A 14,149-nucleotide genomic window follows, 5' to 3' on the forward strand; every position below is an offset into this window, starting at 1 on the left:
AATAAAAATCTTAATTTTTTTTGTTTTTGAGATGGTGTAATGCCGTCACAAAAAAGAAAAAAACATCATGCGATAAAATTATTAAAATTTCTCCATAATAATTGCATAATAATATAAAAATTCCTGTATAAAAATAACAATTTCTCCATAATAAAATATTCTTCCATTCATAATTACACATCAACAAAATTATCCCACTACATAATGTTCCATAATACATATATAATGTTTAAATACATGATTTTGTTCATAATTCAAGATAACATAAACCAAAATTAAATGTTTTTCTCATCATTCTTCGTAGATAACAAAAACAAAAGTTAGCCACATTTTCCACAGGCATGCATTCCACAAGAAGCACACTCCTACATGGGAAATATCTGAAAAATAAAAATAAAAATAATTAATGACAATATAATTATGTGTTAATGTTAATTACAAAAAAACATATAAATTTAACAACTATAGCTTCAAATACAACATTTTTTTTGTTAGTCATCAAATCCCACATGGATAATTAAACATTTCAATCAAATACAAAAATAAAAATTTAATTACTATAGCATCAAATACAAAAAAAAAAACATAAAAATTATATCTGAAATCTGGCTTTAACTTCCAACAACATCAAATACAACATTTTTTTTGTTAGTCATCAAATCCCACATGAATAATTAAACATCTCAATCAACAATGAGAACAGATGCATTTCTGAGAAAATTAAGCAATGGAAATAAGTTATGACACCTTCAAAGAAATGTCAGCCTTCTAGTATCTATACAAAAGTTCATCATTCTTCAATTAATTGGCATATACGCACATATTATGTTTGTACACATAAAGGTGTAGATATATCCTAGACTGAGCTATATGCTACACAACAAAATGTAAACCTCTAGACCTATATGTATTTTATTTGTGGAGTTCCATAACTATGTTAATTTGTGGTTAAGCAAGCTCCAAATGCTCTTTTGGAAGAATCAAATTTTTATACACTACTCAAAACGGACTTCTTAAAAACATAGTTCTTTCTAATGTTGTAACGGGTTTTGGGATCATAATAGGCAGAGTTTACATCAAGATTAAGAAGGTATTTTGCTGTGTCCTCCTGAATACGCAGGTTCCTGACAGGAAAAAGAAAACAAACAAATTTTTCCAACAAAAAATTGAGAAAACAATTTCCACATCACAAAACCAACAAACATGCATGCAGGGTATACCTATCACCTATTCAACAATGAAACCCCTCAACCCCAAAAACAAAATAAAAAACAAAAAAACTAGGCTGGATGATAGTTTTTAATAAATGACAGGAAAAAGAAAACAATAAAAGGAGGAAGAAAAAAAATAAAGAAAAGAAAGAACAATCACCTGACAGTTCCTGTACTCCCACCACCTATTGTTCGCACACGTTTCTCGACCTTTGCAAAGTCCATCTGTTTGCTCTCATTAACCTTGGCTTCATCTACCTTTAGAGCATCTTCATTGTCTTCATCATCACTAACCTCATCCTCTCCATTTTGGTTACCATTTTTCTTTTCTAATTTTTTAAGTTGTTGCTCCTTCAAGTATTTCTTTCTAGCTTCATCCCTTGCTTCATATCTCTTAATGACATAGGCATAGCTAGCTGCATCATAGCCATTCCAACTCAAAGGTCTTTATTTTCTCGTCTGGCACAATGTTTTTGTCTATCCACTTTGCTCCCACTTTCCGTGGCCTGTCCATGCATGACTTTGAGTCATGTGTCATGGCTCCACAGCTGCAGCAGAGTGTAACCAGAGCTCATATCAATTCAACTCAGGGCCGGCCTTGGGCTAAGGCCACTAAGGCTTGTGCCTTAGGCCCCAAAATTTGGCCCAAAAATAGGGCCCCCAAATTCATTAGTAGTAGTATATTCAAAATTTAAATAGGCCTAATTTGTTTTTATTGTTTAGAGCTAGTCTAAAGGGTTCCAAAAAATTCTATTGGGCCCAACTAAAAAAATCATTTAATCACAAATGTAGTAAGGCCCAATTGAAAAAAAATAAAATAAAATGAATTAAAACATATACAAGTAATAATTTTGCCCAAATTTTTCTCTCATAAACTATCCGATTTTAATGGAATAAATAATTTTAATATAATTTTTTTACCCTATATCTTTATCATATTTTAATTGAACAAAGTTTCTAAATTTTTTTTGCCCTAATTTTGTTTCATTAAATTGTGTTCCTTAATTTCTTTACTATAAGATATCAGATAGTGAGTGGATTGTGTGTTTTGTGTGAAAAATTGATTATATAGTCAAGTTTTCTTTTCATTTATGTTTGTTTCACACTAGTGGTGAAGCAAAATTATTATCTCACTCTTCAATTTAACACAACGTGAAATAATTTATGTATGTTTCACACCACTGAAACATTTCATTAATTAGAATTGTTGATTAATTAGTTTGTTTTTTTTATTTGAACTATACCTTTTTCATAGTTTTTTTTTTTTTTTGTATTTTAGAATGAATATATTTTGATATTTATTTTGGTATTAATCGGCGCAGTGGTGCCAAATAGGATGATTTTTATATTTATTTTTGTGAATATAGGCCCCCTTTTTGGGTTTTGCCTATTTTTGTGAATATAGGCCCCTTTTTTGGGTTTCGCCTTAGGCCTCCGAAAATTCGGGGCCGGCCCTAATTCCACTGTAGTTCCCCACATTCATATTAAAAAATACACATAACAAATATGTGGAATAGCTTTCCCAAAATTATAGTCAAAGTAAGTTATTGACACTTGAGAAAAAGAAAAAAAGAAAAAGAACAAAAAAAGCACAACTTAGTTCAAGCATTCAAATTTGCCATCTCCAACAATGATATGTCATAAATTCAAAAAGTTTACGATGAGCTAATTACATGTTAGTGACCACCGCACACACACACACACACACAAAAGAACGAAAAAAAGATGGTATCGAAAATAAAGGGAAGAGCTCTCTTGAAGATCTAGCGACCCCGGTTTTTTTCCCACTTGATTATTGTATCCGGACTTAGGTTCCGTAGATTCTGTCATTGTATAATTGTTGTTGTTGTTCCTTATTTTCTCTTTTGGAATTATAGGATGTGTTGAGAAGGTTTGTTTCAGGTTGGTTGGCTTTAGAAACCAAGTGTTGCTGTCCAGGTTTTTGGTTCTTCGCTCGAGCGAGGAGTTGTTCGCTCGAGCGAATGGTTGCGTTTGATTTGGACCTGTAGCTGTTCATTCTTGGCTCGAGCGAGATTTTCTTCGCTCGAGCGAGTGAGTTCGTCCTTCGCTCGAGCAATAGTTCCTTCGCTCGAGCGTGTGTCTTGTTGCAGACCTGAGGGTTTGAGTTCTTCGCTCGATCGAGCTTTCTTTCGCTCGAGCGAGCTTTTGAGTTGTTGGCTCGAGCAAGGCTTCCTTGGCTCGAGCGTAGTTTCTCTGTGTCTGGTAGCTCGAGCGACCAAGTCTTCGCTCGAGCGAGCCTGTCCAGTTTATATACCCAGCAGCAGGTTTTGATCAGTCTTTTCTTATTTCTTTTGATTCCAAACCCTAGGTCCGACCTCTCTCTCTCCTTACTCACCTTCTCTCTTAGATTTGATCCACTTAGGGAGTGTTTCTACCCTAGATCCTTCATTAAAAAGATAGAGTGAGGCAAGGGCTTCCATTTAATCTGAGCATTTGGCGATTTGGAACACTTTGGTATTTGGGCACTCATCTCTTTCTTCACCATTTGAGTTGTTTTCTTTGAGGTAGGGATTTCCTACTCCATTTTATAGGTTTTGTTCTAAGCTTTGGTAATTTGATATGTTGGGGATACTTTGGTAAATTTTGGGAAAAACCCTAGTTGTGTTATTGAATTAATTTGTATAAGTAATTCATGGAATTGGGAAAAGATGGTTAAATTCATGGAATTGGGGAATTCATTGATTAAATAGCGTAATTGGGTAATTGGAATCATTTGTCTATTTAATTGTTGATATAGTTATTTTCAGTTTAGAAATAACTGTTTTGGGCTATCGGTGGAGGATAGTCGTGATTGTTGTAGACTTTGCATGTGGATTAGGAATAACTGAAACTAATCATATTGGTTAAGTCATTAATTTTGACTATGGAATTGATACAGAAAATATGTGTATTGATTGAGCATTGCATTTGCATACATTGTTTTGTGTGTGAGAGGAGATAGGGGATGTACTCCACGGTTTAGGGGAAGATAGGGGATGGACCTCTAAACCGGATTTTGTTTGGGAGGAGATAGGGGATGGACTCCATTAGCATCACTTTTGTGTATGCTTATTTATATAGAAGTGTTTTATTGATACAACACTAAAATGTGTATCGATCTGGAAGTATGAAGTGTTTGATTTGAGCTTGAGTCTCATTTGTTGTTGATATTGGAAGAATGTGAATATGATATATGTGATTCACTGTTGTAAGTTTGGCCAGGTTCTGAGCCATGTTGATAAAATTGGAAAGTAAAACGTATCTTTGGCAATAGTGTCATGAGACTGTAAAATGAAGTAATTGATTATTTTGGTTGACCATCTGTTGAATGCTATTGCTTTATTCATTGCTTATATGTGGTTTAGTATATTTCTACTGGGCTGTGGCTCACCCTTTATGGGAACATCATTTTCAGGTTCAGGTGATAAACTACCTCCAAGGACTTAGCTTGGGAGGGTTTGGCTTCTGGATTGAAGAAGACTACCTTTAGTTAATAGTTGTTATTTATTAGTACATGTAAACATTCAAGCCTAGGGCTTTTCTTGTATTGAGATTAGAACTTATATTTTTGAATCCAAGTGTTGGCTTGGAAAGATGTAAGCCTGTAGGGCATTTTATTCGATGTTACATGTAATGCTTTATTTAGTAATACTCTGATGAATGAATTAATAAATTGTCTTCTTTAAATAATGCATGTCAATGATATATAATGGGCTAATTTTGAGGGCGTTACAACTTGGTATCAAAGCGTACTGGGTTTGAATACTTTGGGTACGTGGGAAGTGATTAGTATCACATTGGGTTCGTCTCGTTTGATAGAGACTTAGTGTAATGTTATATGCTTATGTGATAACATGTTTATGTGATTATGTGGGTATGGAATGTAGTTTCTAGGATGTTGATTGGACCCTTGAGTTTCTAGTAGTCTTGTTGGAAAGGCACTTGATCACTGCTGTTTCCAACCGGAACTATAGTAACGCATTGGGACTATCATTATCCGGGAATGAAATTCGTAGGTGCTTATGTGATTATGTGCTTACGTGGAATGAATTATTGTTGTCCATTGCATTAGGACGCGAGTGTTTAGTTTCGGCACATTTATTAATGTGCTAATGTCTTTGTTTCCTTTATTAGGATGTCAGGACGAGGACGAGGTCGCGGTAGGCGTGGTAGGCCGGGTAGGCAGGAGGTGCCTGTGGCAGAAGAGATTCCGGCAGTTCAAGAGGGAATTGGCCAGGCCAATGTGGCCGAGCCAGTAGGCCAGCAGGCTATGGGCGCTCTAGCCCGAGAGATAGCAGGGGCATTCAGGGAGTCGGTAGGCATTCTCAGAGCTGAGAATCAAGCTCAGGTTGTTGCTGCTGATGCAGGACCTTCCTTTCTGAAGAGGGAGTTCTTCCGGTCTAATCCGGATGAATTTGTGGGTGATCCTAAAGAGCCGCTTAAGGCAGATGAATGGCTCGAACAGACAACGAAGACGTTTGAGATGCTTGGCATCGAAGACGAGGGGTTGAGAGTGACCTTGGCATCTTTCCAGTTGAAAGGGGATGCAGGTCAGTGGTGGAAGTTTACTAAGGGGCGTATAGGAGGTACGTGGGAGGCTTTTGTGAATGCTTTCCAGGAGAAGTTCTTATCTTCAGCAGTCAGGGAGAAGCTGCGAGACCAGTTTTGTCAGCTTAAGCAGGCGAGTTCTTCAGTGGCCGAATTTGAGGCTGCATTCACTAGTTTGTCCAGGTTTGCACCTGAGTTGGTGGCGTCTGAGGAACGCCGTTGTATTGAGTTTGAGAAGAAGTTGAGGCGTGGCCTCAAGCTGAGAGTTGGGGGAACTATGATTCGGGATTATGGGCGTATGGTTGATGCTGCAGCCCACATGGAAATCATGATGCAGGAGGAGGAGGAAGGGCAGAAGGGCTCCAAGAGGAGTCAGGATAGTCAGAATGATGGTAGGAGACAGAAGGGTTTTAATCCCCAGCAGTCTCAGGGTAGCTTTTCTAGATCGACTTTTCCTGTACCGAGTGCTAGTTCGGGGAAAGGCAGTCAGGGAGATATTACCTGTTTCAAGTGTGGCCAGCTGGGCCACAAGTCTCCAGTTTGTCCTCAGAGGGGAGGAGTTCAGAGAGCAGCATCTTCTTCGGCTCGATCTCAGAGCCAGAGTCAGGGTAGAGGTCAGCCACTCTCGTGTTATCAGTGTGGTCAGCCAGGGCATATGAAGAGGTATTGCCCGCAGTTGGGTGGCACATCTGGTGCATCTGGTTTGAGGCCGATTCAGGGTCAGCAGCCAGCTCAGTCGGGTCAGGCCTCGAGGGCCAATCAGGGGGGGCTTCATCGTCTCAGTCGGTGCAGCAGTCTTATGCTCCTAGGGTTGAGCAAGTTGATCAGAGGTCGTCTGGGCGTGTGTATGCTGTTACCGCGCAGGATCTTGTGCCAGCACCATCAGTTGTGAGAGGTACCTTTTTGTTTTGCAACTCGGTTGCTAATGTTTTGATTGATACGGGTGCATCTCATTCCTTTGTGTCTGCTGCATTTGCATCTGTTTTGGAGTTGGAGTTAGCACAGTTAGCATCTCCTATTTGTGTAGTGTCACCTCTTGGGGGTGAATTGATTTTGAAACAAGGCGTTAGGGGTTGTGATATAGAGGTTGATTATCATAGAATCCCATTTTCCTTTGTAGTTATGCCTATGAGGGGTTTCGATGTTATTTTAGGTATGGACTGGTTATCGTCATACCGGGCAGTTATTGATTGCTACCGCCAGAGGGTCACTTGTTGTACTGTGAGCGGAGAGTATTTTCATTTTCTAGGGGACCGGGTTGGTGATGTGTTGCCACCAGGGTATGTTCCACGAGGACGGAGTGAGCTTAGTGGTCTACTTGCTAACCTTTCGATTAGTGAGGATGTTGAGACTCAGATTGTGTTGCCAAGGGTGGTTTGTGAGTACTCGGACGTCTTTCCCGAGAATCTTGTTGGGTTGCCACCGCATCGAGAGATTGAGTTCTCTATTGACCTGGTGCCCGGCACGGCGCCGATTTCTATGGCACCTTATCGTTTTGCCCCAGCCGAGTTAGTTGAGTTGAAGATTCAGCTCCAGGAGTTGCTAGACAAGGGTTTTATTCGTCCTAGTGTTTCGCCGTGGGGAGCACCAGCCCTCTTTGTTAAAAAGAAAGGTGGTGCTTTGAGACTGTGTATAGATTATCGAAAATTGAATCGGGCTACGATTAAGAATAAGTACCCTATGCCTCGTATAGATGATCTGTTTGACCAGTTGAAGGGTTCCTGTTGTTTTTCTAAGATAGACTTGAGATCAGGTTACCACCAGTTGAGGGTCAGAGAGGAGGATATTCCGAAGACGGCATTCCGTACGCGGTATGGCCACTATGAGTTTCTGGTGATGCCATTTGGGCTCACCAATGCACCGGCAGTTTTTATGGATTTGATGAACCGGATATTCCGGGAATTTTTAGATCGTTTTGTAGTCGTATTTGTGGACGACATCCTTATCTATTCACCTTCTGAGGAGAAGCACAAGGAACACTTGAGAGTGGTGCTTGAGTTACTTAGAGTCCATAAGCTTTATGCTAAGTTTGGGAAGTGTGAGTTCTGGCTGGAAGAGGTCAAGTTCTTAGGCCATGTAGTGTCTGGTGAAGGAGTGTCTGTTGATACATCCAAGACTGAGGAAGTGCAAGATTGGGCACAGCCTAAGAGTGTGTTTGAGATCCGCAGTTTTCTGGGGTTAGCTGGGTATTACCGTCGGTTTGTGAAAGATTTCTCTAGGTTAGCATCACCGTTGACTAGACTGACTCGGAAGGGAGTCAAATTTGTATGGAGTGAGACTTGTGAAAAGTCATTCCAGGAGTTGAAAGTTAGACTGACCACCGCTCCAGTATTGATTATTCCAGAGAGAGGGTTGGGTTTTGCAGTCTATTGTGATGCCTCACGAGAGGGTCTGGGTTGTGTGTTAATGCAAGAGGGGAAAGTAGTTGCCTATGGCTCACGTCAGTTGAAAATTCACGAGCAGAATTACCCTACACATGATCTAGAGTTAGCAGCTGTGATATTTGCCTTGAAGATTTGGAGGCATTATCTTTATGGTGAGAGGTTCGAGGTGTTCTCAGATCATAAGAGTTTAAAATATTTGTTTACACAGAAAGACTTGAACTTGAGACAGAGGAGGTGGATGGAGTTTATAGAGGATTATGACTTTGAATTGCATTATCATCCGGGAAAGGCCAATGTGGTGGCCGATGCCCTTAGCAAGAAACCTGTTGGTGACATAGCTAGTATAGCCATCCGAGAATGGGAGATGTTGGGTGCACTTGGGGAGTTCGATTTACTTCTGGGCGAATCCGTTGAGGCTGCGGCCTTGTTTTCTGTTGTTGTTCAGCCTACACTTGTGACTCAAGTGTTAGAGGCTCAGAGAGGTGACCTTGAGGTAGAATCTCTCCGTGAGAAGATTTTCGGTGGAAAGGTTGAGAAAGGTTTGACGGTGTATCCCGACCTCAGTGTGAGATACCGAGACCGTCTGTTTGTGCCGGAGTCTTGCCGAGAGGAAGTACTCCGAGAGTTCCACCATTCACGCCTTGCGGTGCATCCGGGAGGCACTAAGATGTATCGGGATTTGGGTCGCCAGTTCTGGTGGCGGGGTATGAAGAGAGATGTGGCAGCTTTCGTATCTAAGTGCCTTACTTGCCAGCAAGTGAAGGCCGAGCATCAGAGGCCAGCGGGTTTGTTGCAACCCTTGCCTATTGCCGAGTGGAAGTGGGAGCATGTCACTATGGACTTCGTTGTAGGTCTTCCGAGGACTCAGCGGGGTAGTGATGCTATTTGGGTGGTTGTAGACCGGTTGACTAAGTCGGCGCACTTTATTCCTATGCGTGTGAGAGATACGGTGGATTATCTTGCCGACTTGTATATTCGAGACATAGTGAGATTGCACGGGGTCCCAGTGACGATCGTCTCAGATAGAGATCCTCGTTTTACTGCCAGGTTGTGGCAGAGTTTGCAGAGTGCCTTAGGCACTAAGTTGACCTTTAGCACGGCTTATCATCCTCAGACTGACGGACAGTCCGAGCGTACTATTCAGATACTTGAGGATATGCTTCGGGGTTGTGTTCTAGACTTTAGTGGATCGTGGGAGAGGCACTTGCCGTTGGTAGAGTTTGCCTACAACAACAGTTTCCAGTCTAGTATCGGTATGGCACCATTTGAGGCCTTGTATGGCCGACCGTGTAGATCTCCTGTTTGTTGGGCTGAGGTGGGTGATGCACCTCTGTTGGGTCCGGAGTTGGTGAGGGAAACGACGGAGAAAGTTGAGCTTATCCGTAAGAGGCTTGTTACAGCACAGAGTCGTCAGAAATCTTATGCCGACCGTAGGAGGAGACCCTTGGTGTTTGCGGTGGGTGATCATGTCTTTCTGAAGATATCACCTAGACGGGGTTTGATGAGGTTTGGGAAGAGTGGGAAGTTGTCCCCTCGGTTCATTGGTCCGTTTGAGATCCTTGAGAGGATTGGCGAGGCTGCTTATCGTTTAGCTTTGCCGCCGCAGTTGTCCGGAGTACATGATGTGTTTCATGTGAATATGCTTCGGAAGTATGAGCCGGATCCATCACATGTGTTGGATTGGACCGATTTAGTGGTTGATGAGGATGTCTCGTATGAGGAGAGACCGGTTCGGGTATTGGATAGGCGGGATCAAGTTTTGCGAGGCAAGACCATCCCTTTGGTAAAAGTTTTGTGGAAACATCATGGAGTGGAGGAAGCCACTTGGGAGCGTGAATTGGAAGTCCGCGAAAAATACCCGGACATGTTTATTCATTTGTAATCTTATATTTAGATTTTGTAATATTGTTGAACTTAAGAGCTTTACATATGTCTTAAGTTGTAAAACGTTGACTATGTTTTGGTAAAGGGGTGTATCTTGAAACTTGCTTCATTATAGAAGTTTAGTATGGCATTGCATATGTCGATTACATTGCTGAGTGTGTTATATATATCATGTAATTAAATATGATATGGGGATTGTTAACATTGAAAGGAATAATGCATTTGTATACAGGTTGAGATATATGTTGTGTTATATATTTAATATGAGATGCCTCTTGATAAAGGGATGAAATGACCAGTTTTGGGTCAAGATGTTTACTAATGCGTTGTAAACAAAAATTTGTTTTCAAAAACTTATGCTTAATTTCGGGGACGAAATTCTTTGAAGGGGGGGAGGTTATAGCGACCCCGGTTTTTTTCCCACTTGATTATTGTATCCGGACTTAGGTTCCGTAGATTCTGTCATTGTATAATTGTTGTTGTTGTTCCTTATTTTCTCTTTTGGAATTATAGGATGTGTTGAGAAGGTTTGTTTCAGGTTGGTTGGCTTTAGAAACCAAGTGTTGCTGTCCAGGTTTTTGGTTCTTCGCTCGAGCGAGGAGTTGTTCGCTCGAGCGAATGGTTGCGTTTGATTTGGACCTGTAGCTGTTCATTCTTGGCTCGAGCGAGATTTTCTTCGCTCGAGCGAGTGAGTTCGTCCTTCGCTCGAGCAATAGTTCCTTCGCTCGAGCGTGTGTCTTGTTGCAGACCTGAGGGTTTGAGTTCTTCGCTCGATCGAGCTTTCTTTCGCTCGAGCGAGCTTTTGAGTTGTTGGCTCGAGCAAGGCTTCCTTGGCTCGAGCGTAGTTTCTCTGTGTCTGGTAGCTCGAGCGACCAAGTCTTCGCTCGAGCGAGCCTGTCCAGTTTATATACCCAGCAGCGGGTTTTGATCAGTCTTTTCTTATTTCTTTTGATTCCAAACCCTAGGTCCGACCTCTCTCTCTCCTTACTCACCTTCTCTCTTAGATTTGATCCACTTAGGGAGTGTTTCTACCCTAGATCCTTCATTAAAAAGATAGAGTGAGGCAAGGGCTTCCATTTAATCTGAGCATTTGGCGATTTGGAACACTTTGGTATTTGGGCACTCATCTCTTTCTTCACCATTTGAGTTGTTTTCTTTGAGGTAGGGATTTCCTACTCCATTTTATAGGTTTTGTTCTAAGCTTTGGTAATTTGATATGTTGGGGATACTTTGGTAAATTTTGGGAAAAACCCTAGTTGTGTTATTGAATTAATTTGTATAAGTAATTCATGGAATTGGGAAAAGATGGTTAAATTCATGGAATTGGGGAATTCATTGATTAAATAGCGTAATTGGGTAATTGGAATCATTTGTCTATTTAATTGTTGATATAGTTATTTTCAGTTTAGAAATAACTGTTTTGGGCTATTGGTGGAGGATAGTCGTGATTGTTGTAGACTTTGCATGTGGATTAGGAATAACTGAAACTAATCATATTGGTTAAGTCATTAATTTTGACTATGGAATTGATACAGAAAATATGTGTATTGATTGAGCATTGCATTTGCATACATTGTTTTGTGTGTGGGAGGAGATAGGGGATGTACTCCACGGTTTAGGGGAAGATAGGGGATGGACCTCTAAACCGGATTTTGTTTGGGAGGAGATAGGGGATGGACTCCATTAGCATCACTTTTGTGTATGCTTATTTATATAGAAGTGTTTTATTGATACAACACTAAAATGTGTATCGATCTGGAAGTATGAAGTGTTTGATTTGAGCTTGAGTCTCATTTGTTGTTGATATTGGAAGAATGTGAATATGATATATGTGATTCACTGTTGTAAGTTTGGCCAGGTTCTGAGCCATGTTGATAAAATTGGAAAGTAAAACGTATCTTTGGCAATAGTGTCATGAGACTGTAAAATGAAGTAATTGATTATTTTGGTTGACCATCTGTTGAATGCTATTGCTTTATTCATTGCTTATATGTGGTTTAGTATATTTCTACTGGGCTGTGGCTCACCCTTTATGGGAACATCATTTTCAGGTTCAGGTGATAAACTACCTCCAAGGACTTAGCTTGGGAGGGTTTGGCTTCTGGATTGAAGAAGACTACCTTTAGTTAATAGTTGTTATTTATTAGTACATGTAAACATTCAAGCCTAGGGCTTTTCTTGTATTGAGATTAGAACTTATATTTTTGAATCCAAGTGTTGGCTTGGAAAGATGTAAGCCTGTAGGGCATTTTATTCGATGTTACATGTAATGCTTTATTTAGTAATACTCTGATGAATGAATTAATAAATTGTCTTCTTTAAATAATGCATGTCAATGATATATAATGGGCTAATTTTGAGGGCGTTACAGTACCAACTATGTGACAATATGGAATCAACTAAACTATACAAGACCTAATGAGCATTAACAGCAAGTTATGCCTTGTGTAATGAATAACTCTCCTACTAGCAAGGGCATCTCCAGACAATCTTTCCTATAGTGTGCAAAGCACATGCTATAATGTAGTTAATTCCTCAACACAAGATATCAAAAGAATAATTAATGAATCCAATTATGTACAGTGAGCAGCTTAACAATCATCATAAAATTGGCATGTTAAAATTTTCAATGTATTAAACAAAATGATACGCTAAGACTAAATCACAACCAACCCCAGCCACACTATCCCCATCCCACCAATACCACTTCTTCCCTCCCCAAGGCAGAGTTCTCATCCATAAGGTAGGGTAGAACCTTCATAGTTTAAACCTTGGTACTGAAACAAGCAGATTACATGAAACTCTTCTACAACTAAAATCTATATTGATTACATCTTCATGTCAATGACTAGCCATTGCGAAAATCAATGAAAAGAATAGAGAACACATGCATGCACCAAACATAGAAAGAAAGAGAAAGAAGGCAACTTTCACTTACTTTTCACAAGCACCTTTCCTAAACTTTTCAGCCTGATAAATTTTTGCACCTTTGTCATACCATGATTTGGTATAATTTGGATCTGACTTCCATTTCCTTTGATGTTTTAAACTCTAACAAGAAGAAAGATAACAAAAGTTTTCAATCTCCAGCCTTCACAAAACACTAAATGTAACAAAACAAAATTACTTAAGAAAACATACCAGTCTCTCTTTGTTAAGATACCAAGGTGCAGATGACATATACTGAGGAATATGAGGGTTAATTTCTTTTCCATCCTCATCAACCTCAGCTAGAGCAAGACCTGCCTTACGTGCTTCTTCCAATTCCAGCTGCTTTCTATGGTCCTCCCTAGATTTGAATGCCACTGCAAGTATCACAATGCCAAATCGAGAATCATATAGTGAATCAAAATCCTAAGTTTGGAAATCATGAATCGAATCGAATCAAATCGAGAATCGTTAAGATTCAATACAAAGTCCAGAGAATGATGCCAAACAATCGTATATACGAAAACAATGAAATATATTAATTTTGATATACATTATAAAATAGTTCTTATATGTAACGCCCTCAAAATTAACCCATTATATATCATTGACATGCATTATTTAAAGAAGACAATTTATTAATTCATTCATCAGAGTATTACTAAATAAAGCATTACATGTAACATCGAATAAAATGCCCTACAGGCTTACATCTTTCCAAGCCAACACTTGGATTCAAAAATATGAGTTCTAATCTCATTACAAGAAAAGCCCTAGGCTTGAATGTTTACATGTACTAATAAATAACAACTATTAACTAAAGGTAGTCTTCTTCAATCCAGAAGCCAAACCCTCTCAAGCTAAGTCCTTGGAGGTAGTTTATCGCCTGAACCTGAAAATGATGTTCCCATAAAGGGTGAGCCACAGCCCAGTAGAAATATACTAAACCACATATAAGCAATGAATAAAGCAATAGCATTCAACAGATGGTTAACCAAAATAATCAATTACGTCATTTTACAGTCTCATGACACTATTGCCAAAGATACGTTTTACTTTCCAATTTTATCAACATGGCTCAGAACCTGGCCAAACTTACAACAGTGAATCACATATATCATATTCACATCCTTCCAATATCAACAAACAAATGAGACTCAAGCTCAAATCAAACACTTCATACTTCCAGATTGA

At 39.6% G+C, this 14,149-nt stretch overlaps 1 pseudogene across 1 annotated transcript; it reads right to left on the minus strand.

Annotated features, from left to right (window-relative positions):
* Positions 1-412: 412 nt before the first annotated feature.
* Positions 413-13,378, minus strand: LOC145802194 (pre-mRNA-splicing factor SLU7-A-like; annotated as a pseudogene). Its single transcript, XR_014344538.1, has 4 exons — positions 13,169-13,378; positions 12,966-13,078; positions 1,372-1,759; positions 413-1,124 (listed from the first exon to the last, which is right to left on the minus strand). The product of XR_014344538.1 is annotated as a pre-mRNA-splicing factor SLU7-A-like (transcript).
* Positions 13,379-14,149: the final 771 nt, after the last annotated feature.

Source organism: Camellia sinensis, chromosome 11 (assembly GCF_055761805.1).
Source record: "Camellia sinensis isolate YWXY chromosome 11, ASM5576180v1, whole genome shotgun sequence".
Classification (NCBI taxonomy): Eukaryota; Viridiplantae; Streptophyta; class Magnoliopsida; order Ericales; family Theaceae; genus Camellia; species Camellia sinensis.